The following is a 15,097-nucleotide window of genomic DNA, read 5'->3' as shown; positions in this document are numbered from 1 at the left end:
GTGCCTGCTACACGATACACAAATGCCAAATGGTCATTTACAGTGAAAGCTCTGAGTTGAAAACTGCGGATATGCTCGCTCATAGCTGAGAAGCAAGCTTTGTCTCAGTTGCGACGATGGCCAAGAAGATGAAGAAGAGTACCAAAAACCCACAACAATGCGTTTGATTCCTTATACCTGGTGAAAATCAATTTCATCCTTCTCCGGTTCCGGTGCCTTTATTTTACCTTGAAAGCAAAAACCAAAAGGCTTTTACTTCCGGAGAACTATCCAATTTTACCGTACCGTAGGTGGGTAGGTACCAGCTTTCATATGGTCCATGTCCAATGTCCATATCAATGTCGGTCCACATTGTAGCTCCAATCGAACCTTTCAGAGAACAATAAACCTTGCTCGGTAGTTGGCGCCCATTTCCCCATCGAGTTCCGACTTACGTTCGAAGAAGTAATGCTTCCATCCATAGTCTACTCTAGAACATGCAGTAGATGCGTTCTCACCCATATCTTCGTGTATCTCGGACCCATCCATCTCCATATCCAGCGGGAATGCGGACACACAGCTTTGCCAGTGTAGTGGATGCATTGTGAAGGATGGAAGGCAATCAGTATGCGATACGCGCGTGCATCTTAGCTCGATTAAACAAACGACGATAGATCAACTACTGTACCTGCAGCAGGATAGGGAAGCGCCGCAACAGGAAGTGGGAGGTACAGCAAGAACCGTGTTCCGCATAAACTGTGCTGTGTGGCCGAAGCTTAGTTCCCATATATGCAAGGAAAATCTCCTAAATCTACCATTGAGCGTTCGGATGAAGATTTTCCTTTACATTTTTAATGTTCAACTTGTTTAGAAGACAAAGCGTGTACCATATTTTGATACAATTGGAAAGTATCTCTCCAGATAGAAGATAGAAGATAGAAGATAGAAGATAGAAGATAGAAGATAGAAGATAGAAGATAGAAGATAGAAGATAGAAGATAGAAGATAGAAGATAGAAGATAGAAGATAGAAGATAGAAGATAGAAGATAGAAGATAGAAGATAGAAGATAGAAGATAGAAGATAGAAGATAGAAGATAGAAGATAGAAGATAGAAGATAGAAGATAGAAGATAGAAGATAGAAGATAGAAGATAGAAGATAGAAGATAGAAGATAGAAGATAGAAGATAGAAGATAGAAGATAGAAGATAGAAGATAGAAGATAGAAGATAGAAGATAGAAGATAGAAGATAGAAGATAGAAGATAGAAGATAGAAGATAGAAGATAGAAGATAGAAGATAGAAGATAGAAGATAGAAGATAGAAGATAGAAGATAGAAGATAGAAGATAGAAGATAGAAGATAGAAGATAGAAGATAGAAGATAGAAGATAGAAGATAGAAGATAGAAGATTGAAGATAGAAGATAGAAGATAGAAGATAGAAGATAGAAGATAGAAGATAGAAGATAGAAGATAGAAGATAGAAGATAGAAGATAGAAGATAGAAGATAGAAGATAGAAGATAGAAGATAGAAGATAGAAGATAGAAGATAGAAGATAGAAGATAGAAGATAGAAGATAGAAGATAGAAGATAGAAGATAGAAGATAGAAGATAGAAGATAGAAGATAGAAGATAGAAGATAGAAGATAGAAGATAGAAGATAGAAGATAGAAGATAGAAGATAGAAGATAGAAGATAGAAGATAGAAGATAGAAGATAGAAGATAGAAGATAGAAGATAGAAGATAGAAGATAGAAGATAGAAGATAGAAGATAGAAGATAGAAGATAGAAGATAGAAGATAGAAGATAGAAGATAGAAGATAGAAGATAGAAGATAGAAGATAGAAGATAGAAGATAGAAGATAGAAGATAGAAGATAGAAGATAGAAGATAGAAGATAGAAGATAGAAGATAGAAGATAGAAGATAGAAGATAGAAGATAGAAGATAGAAGATAGAAGATAGAAGATAGAAGATAGAAGATAGAAGATAGAAGATAGAAGATAGAAGATAGAAGATAGAAGATAGAAGATAGAAGATAGAAGATAGAAGATAGAAGATAGAAGATAGAAGATAGAAGATAGAAGATAGAAGATAGAAGATAGAAGATAGAAGATAGAAGATAGAAGATAGAAGATAGAAGATAGAAGATAGAAGATAGAAGATAGAAGATAGAAGATAGAAGATAGAAGATAGAAGATAGAAGATAGAAGATAGAAGATAGAAGATAGAAGATAGAAGATAGAAGATAGAAGATAGAAGATAGAAGATAGAAGATAGAAGATAGAAGATAGAAGATAGAAGATAGAAGATAGAAGATAGAAGATAGAAGATAGAAGATAGAAGATAGAAGATAGAAGATAGAAGATAGAAGATAGAAGATAGAAGATAGAAGATAGAAGATAGAAGATAGAAGATAGAAGATAGAAGATAGAAGATAGAAGATAGAAGATAGAAGATAGAAGATAGAAGATAGAAGATAGAAGATAGAAGATAGAAGATAGAAGATAGAAGATAGAAGATAGAAGATAGAAGATAGAAGATAGAAGATAGAAGATAGAAGATAGAAGATAGAAGATAGAAGATAGAAGATAGAAGATAGAAGATAGAAGATAGAAGATAGAAGATAGAAGATAGAAGATAGAAGATAGAAGATAGAAGATAGAAGATAGAAGATAGAAGATAGAAGATAGAAGATAGAAGATAGAAGATAGAAGATAGAAGATAGAAGATAGAAGATAGAAGATAGAAGATAGAAGATAGAAGATAGAAGATAGAAGATAGAAGATAGAAGATAGAAGATAGAAGATAGAAGATAGAAGATAGAAGATAGAAGATAGAAGATAGAAGATAGAAGATAGAAGATAGAAGATAGAAGATAGAAGATAGAAGATAGAAGATAGAAGATAGAAGATAGAAGATAGAAGATAGAAGATAGAAGATAGAAGATAGAAGATAGAAGATAGAAGATAGAAGATAGAAGATAGAAGATAGAAGATAGAAGATAGAAGATAGAAGATAGAAGATAGAAGATAGAAGATAGAAGATAGAAGATAGAAGATAGAAGATAGAAGATAGAAGATAGAAGATAGAAGATAGAAGATAGAAGATAGAAGATAGAAGATAGAAGATAGAAGATAGAAGATAGAAGATAGAAGATAGAAGATAGAAGATAGAAGATAGAAGATAGAAGATAGAAGATAGAAGATAGAAGATAGAAGATAGAAGATAGAAGATAGAAGATAGAAGATAGAAGATAGAAGATAGAAGATAGAAGATAGAAGATAGAAGATAGAAGATAGAAGATAGAAGATAGAAGATAGAAGATAGAAGATAGAAGATAGAAGATAGAAGATAGAAGATAGAAGATAGAAGATAGAAGATAGAAGATAGAAGATAGAAGATAGAAGATAGAAGATAGAAGATAGAAGATAGAAGATAGAAGATAGAAGATAGAAGATAGAAGATAGAAGATAGAAGATAGAAGATAGAAGATAGAAGATAGAAGATAGAAGATAGAAGATAGAAGATAGAAGATAGAAGATAGAAGATAGAAGATAGAAGATAGAAGATAGAAGATAGAAGATAGAAGATAGAAGATAGAAGATAGAAGATAGAAGATAGAAGATAGAAGATAGAAGATAGAAGATAGAAGATAGAAGATAGAAGATAGAAGATAGAAGATAGAAGATAGAAGATAGAAGATAGAAGATAGAAGATAGAAGATAGAAGATAGAAGATAGAAGATAGAAGATAGAAGATAGAAGATAGAAGATAGAAGATAGAAGATAGAAGATAGAAGATAGAAGATAGAAGATAGAAGATAGAAGATAGAAGATAGAAGATAGAAGATAGAAGATAGAAGATAGAAGATAGAAGATAGAAGATAGAAGATAGAAGATAGAAGATAGAAGATAGAAGATAGAAGATAGAAGATAGAAGATAGAAGATAGAAGATAGAAGATAGAAGATAGAAGATAGAAGATAGAAGATAGAAGATAGAAGATAGAAGATAGAAGATAGAAGATAGAAGATAGAAGATAGAAGATAGAAGATAGAAGATAGAAGATAGAAGATAGAAGATAGAAGATAGAAGATAGAAGATAGAAGATAGAAGATAGAAGATAGAAGATAGAAGATAGAAGATAGAAGATAGAAGATAGAAGATAGAAGATAGAAGATAGAAGATAGAAGATAGAAGATAGAAGATAGAAGATAGAAGATAGAAGATAGAAGATAGAAGATAGAAGATAGAAGATAGAAGATAGAAGATAGAAGATAGAAGATAGAAGATAGAAGATAGAAGATAGAAGATAGAAGATAGAAGATAGAAGATAGAAGATAGAAGATAGAAGATAGAAGATAGAAGATAGAAGATAGAAGATAGAAGATAGAAGATAGAAGATAGAAGATAGAAGATAGAAGATAGAAGATAGAAGATAGAAGATAGAAGATAGAAGATAGAAGATAGAAGATAGAAGATAGAAGATAGAAGATAGAAGATAGAAGATAGAAGATAGAAGATAGAAGATAGAAGATAGAAGATAGAAGATAGAAGATAGAAGATAGAAGATAGAAGATAGAAGATAGAAGATAGAAGATAGAAGATAGAAGATAGAAGATAGAAGATAGAAGATAGAAGATAGAAGATAGAAGATAGAAGATAGAAGATAGAAGATAGAAGATAGAAGATAGAAGATAGAAGATAGAAGATAGAAGATAGAAGATAGAAGATAGAAGATAGAAGATAGAAGATAGAAGATAGAAGATAGAAGATAGAAGATAGAAGATAGAAGATAGAAGATAGAAGATAGAAGATAGAAGATAGAAGATAGAAGATAGAAGATAGAAGATAGAAGATAGAAGATAGAAGATAGAAGATAGAAGATAGAAGATAGAAGATAGAAGATAGAAGATAGAAGATAGAAGATAGAAGATAGAAGATAGAAGATAGAAGATAGAAGATAGAAGATAGAAGATAGAAGATAGAAGATAGAAGATAGAAGATAGAAGATAGAAGATAGAAGATAGAAGATAGAAGATAGAAGATAGAAGATAGAAGATAGAAGATAGAAGATAGAAGATAGAAGATAGAAGATAGAAGATAGAAGATAGAAGATAGAAGATAGAAGATAGAAGATAGAAGATAGAAGATAGAAGATAGAAGATAGAAGATAGAAGATAGAAGATAGAAGATAGAAGATAGAAGATAGAAGATAGAAGATAGAAGATAGAAGATAGAAGATAGAAGATAGAAGATAGAAGATAGAAGATAGAAGATAGAAGATAGAAGATAGAAGATAGAAGATAGAAGATAGAAGATAGAAGATAGAAGATAGAAGATAGAAGATAGAAGATAGAAGATAGAAGATAGAAGATAGAAGATAGAAGATAGAAGATAGAAGATAGAAGATAGAAGATAGAAGATAGAAGATAGAAGATAGAAGATAGAAGATAGAAGATAGAAGATAGAAGATAGAAGATAGAAGATAGAAGATAGAAGATAGAAGATAGAAGATAGAAGATAGAAAATAGAAAATAGAAGATAGAAGATAGAAGATAGAAGATAGAAGATAGAAGATAGAAGATAGAAGATAGAAGATAGAAGATAGAAGATAGAAGATAGAAGATGCTACTGTTTAATATTGAAAACCGCCAATTGACAAGACTTTCTCAAAATTCGTAAGTAACATAAGCCTACTCCTGGTATTTGCTAGAAGCAGTGATTTGTCAGTGGAAACTGGTACGCGGAGTGTAATAGGTTCAGGGAAGTTCGAACATGATGTTTTCCTGTATATGAACACGAAATTCATTCCTATCAGCTCGGTGTATGTATGTACAAATGTACACGTCCCGAATATCAGAGCATCAAGAACACGTCGGGTATGGAACTCGAATTAGGATGAGAACGGAACGAATTACATTGCCAAGCCAACAGCTCATAGCAAAAGCGGAACCAAGTACAATGGCAAACACGAGAGGGGGCGTTCAGGGCTGTCGGATATAAGGTCATGAGAGCGTAATATGTTTTCTGGAGGAAAGGGTTGTGATGAGTGGAAGAAGAGCAGAGGAAGGAATGATTTAAAATCTGCAGGGTTTTGACTAGATGATTTATGCCACATAATGAGGGATCAAAGAAATGTTCTTCGCAGCTATTTGACTGGCTTGTTGAAATAATTTATTGCTACCACCAGTCGGTGTTGTTGAGGTGTATGCTTGTGTGTTTGTGTTTTTAATGCCAAACACGAGAGTACATAAATTTGTAAAGACTGTTTGAGCAACAAAGATTGAATGAAAAAAATGCCCTCAAAAGTGTAGAGTCAAGAAAAAAATAAAAATTAAAGTAAGATTTGCCGAAAATTTAAAGTGCTCTTCAGGTACCATCTTGAGCAGTAAAAGATGGAGTCATTCCGCGTGTAGTATTTATTTACATTAAAGGACCCAGAAGCTGCTGCTCTATAGTCCACTAGGGCACTACGAGAGCGATTACAGTTGACAGCTGCACTTTTACTTTTGACAGCGCCTAAATGTACTCTACTCTACTATATCGATTATCGAACTGGTTGCTTTTTGTGCTTTCACCGTTCTACTCAATCCATAATAGATCGATGGGCACGAGAGTATTAATGTGTGACTGTTGTGTCTTTTCCAGTCCGATTGAAAGTCTATTGTGAGTTGCCTTCCGCCGATGTCCAAGTATCTGGGTCTGTGGAGTTTAGGATTTCTCTGGGAAGGAATCACGTGCAGCACACTCAACTTACCCAGGCTGACGCCGGTTCGCAAGTAGCAAGAGTAATGCGGTTGGGTGTCACCTGGAGTGGTTGCAATGCAAGCAGGGATACAAGCATTGCCCGCTTGACAGTTCATACCACAGCCAAACGCACCATAGCGCCTGCTGTGGTTAATCTCACTACAACAGCTCTATGCAGTAAATCATATATCTCACAGGGCCCGAGGCTTAATGGAGCGTTTCAAGGAATTTAAAAGGGTTGCATGGGTATTCAGAAGCGTTTCAGGAGATTTCAGGCTGATTCAAAAGGTTTTAGACGGGTTCCATGGAGTTCATGGGATTATATCAGGCTTCAAGAGTAGTTCAATGGCGTATTGGTGAGGTTCATGGGTGTTTTAGGGAGAATCGGAAGACTTCAAAGAAGCCAAAGTGTTTCAAGCGCGTTCCAGCGAGTTTCAGGGGGTTTCAGGTACTTCAGTGGTTCTCAATGGCATTTCAAGGGATTACAGATAGATACTTAAGAACTTCAGGGGATACCAGGGGGTAAAGGAAGTAACTGGGAGAGTCAGCGTCGTTCCAGGACGATTCCAGACGGTTTTGGGTTACTTGCATGAAACTCTCATGCAACTCCCGAAGATCCCAGAAACTCACTCAAAACCCCCGGCATGAAGCTCCTTGAATCTTCAAATCTTCTTGAAACTTCTTTGAACCCCCTGAATGCTTTTTGAAACCTCTTTGAAACCCCTCTGGAACCCCTTTGAAAATATATAGAAGCTGCAATGCAACGGCGGTCAGACGTCAAACTCGTTTTGACATCGACTTTGACATTGACAGTGCCCAACCAGTGAACATTTTACCATCGAGACAGCCCATCTAACGAGCCGCCAATGAGCGAATCGGCACTGGATCCCTTACCGATCAACGTTCGCGGACTCGACCGCGGCTGATCGGATATTGGGTTCTAGTTCGCTAGACCCTCACCTCAAAGGCTTCGGTCGGTGCTGCAGGTAACGTGTGGGCTGGCAATGCCGTGACGCTCAGAGACCACCAACCCTGAAATCGCAAAGCCGTCCGATCCTGTTCCAGCACGTGTAAATGATATTGTTGAGCATCCTAAACCCTCACCTCAATGACTTTGGTCATTTTTGCCCATGGCTTGTGGCACTGCAATGGTGAGACGCATGACAATCGCCAGAAAGTGACTTGCTTTCATGAAGCTGAAGGATGACAGTGTTACGAACAATATCACTTCGACTATTCAGGACTTTTCTTTCACCGTCTTATGAAAATGCGTCCGCGCGGTTTGAAGGACCTCACTATTCTCCCCTTTCTACCGCTTGTGCTCACATCACCAATTCGCCACTCTCACTTTCTATTCCATCCCCTTCTCCTCCTTTGCTTCTTCTGGTGAATCAGTGATGACAGCCGCTTCGACTAACAGTTGACGTACTGGCCTTCTACGGTAGCCGCTGTTATCGGCTTTCCACCGCCAGCCTCAATATCAAATTCCCTTTCACAGCTATCCATGCTGGTCAACGTTTTAGTCCCGGCTCCGGTCCCTTCACTGGCAAAGATCCTCGTCATCATCGACTTTCAACGCTGGCTTACACAATCGTTTTGTGCGCCAACATCTACCGCCGACTTCCATCGCTTGCCCTTGTTGTCGGCTAATCAAGCCGCTCTCGTCAACCATCATCGCCAGTATTCACATTGTTTTGTGCATTTCGTGAGTAAATAAACATTCTTAAAGTACTCCCCAAAACAATACAATAATAAGGTTCGAAACGTTTCCTACGTCCTCTCTAGAGGCATTTCAGGGCATTTTAGAGCGTTTCAGGAGGTTTCCGAGGCTTTTTAGGGGGCTTCAAAGGTCTCAGTGGAGCTTCACAGGCGTTTCAGGACATTTCAGAATGTTTCAGATGCGTTACACGGGGCTTCTGGGGAGTTTTCGGGGGTTTTCACAGTGCGTCAGGTGAGTTACAGGGGATCTAAGAGAGTGTCAGGGGGTTTTTGGAAGCATTTATTGATGTTTTGGAGGATTTTTAAAAGTGTCTAAAATGGTTTCAGTAGCGAATCAAGACGTTCCAGACTAATTGCGCTTGTAGATACGATGACCTAAAGGCAGCTCTTCGAGATTATAAAACAAACATCACCTTTTGACAGCACCTTATTGAATAAGGCTGTACAAGCATGAATTTCATTCAAACACACAGATTATGTATGTACCTTTAACCTTCAATAGTCCCGATAAGCAGCCTATACCGTGTCTTAAAACCACCATACAGCTGCGAATAGAGCCTATGACAGACTGAAAAACCTGCGCAGTTATGAAGTAGCCAATTGTGGTTTTGAACTCTATAAACTAACGCGACAAACCCTGTTCAACATTGCATCAGAACCTCAAATCCACAAATCTCAAGAGGAAATTCAAGAGGAAATTATCTTACAACAGTGTAATTTTATTTGGTTCTTGGTCACTTGTAATAAACTTAACCCTAGTAAGATGTTGGGATCAATATGTCCCATCCAAGCTCACTGAGCGTGCGCTAAGCCATCATGGAGTTTAAATAATAAGAACCGGTGCACTTGGTTCAGCTGTTTACTGTTTGTGATATGTATGCGCTCAAAATCACGAATAGGTGCAAAAGTCGACCATCTTGGGATTCAAACGAGCTTCTCCTTAAGCATAGTGAGCACAAATGGACAATTCCGAATTGTCCAGTCAAACAATAAATAAATAAATAGAAGCATTGCTGTAATGATTAATCTCATATTGAAATTTTCAATAATGCAATGCTTCAAGCGAATCTGCCATAGAAGTAAATACAAACTGAATATCTCACAGCTTTTTCAAAGATTCTCATCTGTAGCAGCATGCTGCAATCAAGCTGTTCAAACAGAAGCTTGTTCAGATCAAAAGTATGCAAGAAATCATCAATCAGATGAACAATTGAATGCCAAAGGTATTAGGTAGTTGGAATGCAAATTACATGATGTTTCTGCTCTTGGCGGGTTTGGGTACTGGTGACGGCATCGGCATGGTCGTCGTCCCGAAAGGAAGAAGTGCAATCAATGTAATTCGCTCTTCTGGTGTTTTACAATGTAACGCTATTACATTCAATCCGCCAACACGAGCGAGAAGCGCCAAACACAGCAGAATCCAATCCAAAATGCATTCCAATTTCGTTTCATCTCATCCACCCACTTTCCGTCTTTTTGGTGAATAGAAAAGAACGACTCACTAGCTCTTTACATTCAGGACGGTTGGAGACAGGGGTTCTCAACCTGCTCCATGTCGGACACTATTCAACTAAACTCCAATATTATAATAAAAAGTGCGTTATTGTCTCCTATCACAAGAAACATCAAATCGGCACCAACATTTCAAAAGGTCGTAACTGCATTTACAACCAATGCCTTCTCACAAAGCTGTGGAGCGTATCTCATCCCTCTCGAGCAATCCACTAGCACAAATAGAAAGATAGAATCCTCCTCTTTCGACTAATGGATGTGAATTGCGTGAAATGAATGAAATACGACCCACAGCTCTGTGAGAAGGCATTGGTTTCAAAAGCAGTTACGCCCTTTTGAAATGTTGGTGCCGAAATACATTGGAAGTGAATCAATCTCCGATTGAGAACCACTGTACCAGAGGGGAACATGTGATGATGACGATGATGATGCAGCTCGTGAATGTCGGAAAGTGTGTCAAAATCACCATTCCATCATCCCACAGTATGTAGTGGCAAACGGTACGAAGCACCCAGGATGTGAGACAACGGCAGAGAGCAAATGGCCACTCCAAAAAGTGGCCAAATGGTTCGGCGAGTGGTTGAATTCTAATTAAAAGCCAACCGTAAGCTTCGCTGGCCGTTCGTTGTCGTGTGCCAGAAACGTGTCCAATTCCACACCATGGCGTTTTTGGGGTTTTACGTTGAGATTTGCCTCCCATTGTACGGGGTGTGTTCCTCTTCTTCGGTTGGTTCGGTCCGGACTGGTCACTGCTGGCTCAGCCAGGCATGAAACGGTTATTCGCTTGTGGAAGCTGGTACCCGAACGCGGTTGGCTTCCTCCTGACCAGTGGCTTGATTTGTAGCCTTAATAGGCCTATGCCTGCAGAAAGCGCACTAATCCGAAAACTGGAGATTTGTGTTGCGTTGTCGGTCAAACCGGGATGGACCGGGGATGGGCATCGGTTGGGGATTGTCGGCTTGGCACTTCATAAATATAATTAAATTCTTGCACTCCGGACCAAACTGACCTGGAACAATTTCGTTTTATTTGGATTGAATAATGGTTGTGGTAACTGCGGAAGCTGGGCATTGCATCGCTCGAACTAGGGACTTTGCCATCACTGCATGTGTAGAGCAATCAGAGTTATGTTTAGTTGTATTTTCTCGGTGGATGGAATCGAATGAACCAGGAACAGCTTTCTAGACTTTAAGAAAGCATGCTTTATATAAGATGTACATTCGTTAGGGTAGGTCATATCAGATCAATGCTATTTTTTTTTTTGGCGTGGCAGGCAATCAGACGTCGCCTCCCTCTAGACAGCATTGTTGGGAGCCCTTGTAGGAGCCCCTAGCAACACTGCGAAAATTAACAAGCCTGGTCAAGAGTCCGGCTGTTTCCTCAACCAAACTCCGTGTACCTAATTCAAACGTATTAGTTCGCTTTATTCACTGTTGCACCATGCACCACCATTTACTCCCTAGAGCCCCCCAGTCACATATTTAACAGGGCATAAACACCAACGCAAAGGATCTATCCTTCAACATCCCATTGCTGCGTAGAAGGGGAGCAGACTTCCAGAAATGGTGTCACCGCGTACGTTTGTTCCACGAAGGATATTTGAACTAGTCTGGAAACAACCGTGGTGAGCAAAACTTGAATTTGAAGGTAGTTTACTCGTCTGCGGATGAAGGGAGGCGGACGAATACGTTCAGACGCATCTTCTGGAGTTTGACGGGCTTTTGAGGAAGTTGAAGATGGCCGGGGCACTGCTAACGGAAATCGATCTAGTGTCCCAGCTCTTCTGGGCGCAACCAGACTCTGTTGATCCTCTGAACAAGTCAGCAGCGTTCCCAAGTGATGAGTGGATAACTGACACTGAAGAAGATTACAAGTGGTATTCGAAATACGCGTATCTGTCAAAGAATAAGCTAAATATGTATTTTGTATTTTTATTACGTGAATTCAACGTTTGTAGTATTTAAAAAGGAAGTTCCTTACGCTACATTAGAGTAATGCGGGGCAAAAGTTCGCACGGGGCAAAAGTTCGCAGTGAGTCTTTTTCTGAGCACGAGTTAAGAACCCAAACAAATCTGTATGGGTTCGACACATAATCAGGTCAGCTACTCGTCAATAAAATTTGGAACGATTTCGTTATGGTTAGGCAGAGTTATGCGAAAAAATGTGTTTCTAGGGGTTTTGATAGAATTTTTGGACCTTTTGGAATAAGAACTTTTAGTAACAGGAAGAAGAAGAATCTCATAACCTCTTTATGTCGGAGAATCGTTATTCCATAGTAGTTCGCGAGGTGCACTCGAATAAACAATAAACTACTAGTACCTTTTGCAGAAAGGGACATTGTTGAAACCTCGACAGTGGGGCAAAAGTTCGCAGTAGCTGTGGGGCAAAAGTTCGCACTAGATTTCTGAGTCTAGTACATCAATATAATTACAGAATCTTTGAAGCAATGATAATTTCGTATAGAAACTACTATATATGCATAATATGAGTAGTATGCACCCTGAAATCGTTGCGACAGAGGGTCTGAACTTAGTTTTGTAAGAAGATTGATTGTAAATCAAACATTATGTTCACGCATTTAAATCAATAAATGAAAAATGGCTAAAAAACATTTTAAAACATTTTCTTCGTCATCCTCGTCGTGTCCTTTCGTATGTTTCTGAAGGTCTTATGTTCATCTACTTTACCGGGGTCTTTCATAGCTTAGTTTGTAAATTCACAGTTATAATCCATCACCATACTGCGGGGATAAGATTCAATAACAGTCCCGTTCAACAATTTTGCTCCATATTTGATTTTTTTTTTCATGCGTTTTGTGCAACACGTATCTCTATGATTACCCCACAATGTATTTTAACAACTTCAGTAACGCTGTAAAGGACAGCTCTTAGGTAATAGTTGTGGAAGTCTTCATAAAACACACTCTATACAAAAGTTGAACACCTGGTCGTATTCCAGTTGGGTCGTAATTCTAAGAACAGAAAGAAACAGATTTAATGGATAGAGTGAAAGGATGAACTTGAATTAACTTGAAATAAATGAACATCACACCAATAAACTACCCTGTACAAGGTGCGAACTTTTGCCCCGCAGAATGCGAACTTTTGCCCCCACTATGGGGCAAAAGTTCGCATTGGAGTACTTGTTTTAAAAATTGTATTACTAAAACTACAAAAGGAACGCGAAAAAATCTAGTACTACGTTTTGAAGGCAACATGATAGGGACGCGTTTAACGAAGAAAAACGATATTATTTTCTTTTCGTTCAATAGTTATTTTGTGAAGTCTGTTAGGTGCGAACTTTTGCCCCGCATTACTCTATTATATGAGAAATAAATAAATAAAAAAATAAATAGGGCGGAATTAAAAGGTACAAAACTGATTATACTCATTCGAAAAGGGTATTCTGCTTAGAGTGTTTGAAAAGTCGGTACAGTAGCAAGTTGTTGGCCACCGGGCACCTCCGGTTGGTCTGTACGAGCTTGAGTTATCGTTGGTGGAAGCAAAGACGAATCACTGAGAGGTAGTAATCCCTTTGCCATAGTCGACTCGAGCATATCGGCCAACGTGGATTGGAGACCATGGCCTGTATAGGTATACTGAAACATATGGACGAAAAGGCAAGCAAGATCGATTTCAGTGACACTTGTGTACAAGCCAAGCAATGTCGAGAACTGTTCAAAGGAATACGACCAAGGACTAGCCGGCCCTGGAATGGAATCTTTCTAATGTTTGCGAACCTATTAACTTGCACGATTGGTGCTCGAATGGTGCATGGTTGGTTCTCGAAACGTCAAGTTTGATGAGTCGTGCTTTTCGAACGCTTCGATGAAACAGGAAGACGAAGTCTCGTTGACTGTTTACTTCCTGCCTGAGCGAGAGGGGGGAAGGAATGACATCAACGAAGCCAACCGAGACCGTGGAATCCAAAATAAAGCAGAGGCCATTGGTCAAGGTTAAGAGCCAGCTAGAAAGCGCATTCCATTCGTCCACAGAAAAACGCAAAGTTTCTGCGAATTTACGTCTAGGCATTGCGAACGGATACGCCGGCTTCTGGTGAGTTATTTGACTACTTCATCGGATAGGATGTAGAGCTGTATTATTATTTGATTTCTGCAAATGTGCCTGAATCCTACGGAAAAATGACCAAGCGTGCTAATCAAGCCAAGTGGATGACTGCCGTCCCAAGTAACGCATTCAAATGTCACAGAAGAGTCACGCCAGCGTCGATTTTGGTTGCGCAGAAGTCACAATGACTTAATTCGAACAAATGGCACTTACTTACTCAATTCTAACAAATAGCACTCACGCCCAAGTAACATATTAAAAAAAAATCACTACACCATCTTAGGACACCAAATTAGGATGATAGTGTGTTATAATACACAGAACACCTAAATTAAGTTGAAGAATGTAAAAATTGATTAAGATACTAATCATGATTATTATAAAAAAATAAAAAAAAATAAAACTACACCATCTTCAGCCAGAGGCTGCACATACTAAACATTACACTAACACGAGACAACGGACAACACACATAACACCTAGTGGCCCAATGGATAATTTTTCGTTTTGACGAAAGGTTTCACCGATTGGAGCGGGAATCGAAACGCTACGAAACGCTTAGACGACTGACGCCGCTAACCGCACGGCCACGAAGCCTATATTTTAGTCAAACAGACTATAAGATGTTCTTGGAACCGTCATAAAATAAAAAGAAAATCTATTCGGTTTATATTGGAAGGGAAATGGCGTTCAGTCTTTGGAGGAATAACTCAAAAACGGATTCTTAAGCTTTCATCCGACGTTTCGGTCGCTATATTGCGCCTTCTTCTGGGAATCTGTGGACAATGGTTCGATTTATGTTGTGTTTATGTTTGTGTTTATGCTACTCACTAACTATGCTCCGTTTTGTCGTCAGTATGAGCCCACAGCATAGGCCACATTTGTCCCAGACGTAACGTATCGCTACAACAAGAATTCACATGAGTACCAGGCAAGCATGCTGCGCAAGTAAACTTTCCGTTTGGTTTTACTTACTCTGCCGCCACCGGCGGATGGATGGGATAAAATATCCGAAAAATATCCGAAAAAACTATCCGGGTCGCAGAACAGCGATGCAGTTGCCCGT

This window comes from Aedes albopictus, chromosome 1, assembly GCF_035046485.1.
Source record: "Aedes albopictus strain Foshan chromosome 1, AalbF5, whole genome shotgun sequence".
Taxonomy (NCBI): Eukaryota; Metazoa; Arthropoda; class Insecta; order Diptera; family Culicidae; genus Aedes; species Aedes albopictus.
Note: the sequence above shows the minus strand (reverse complement) of the source record.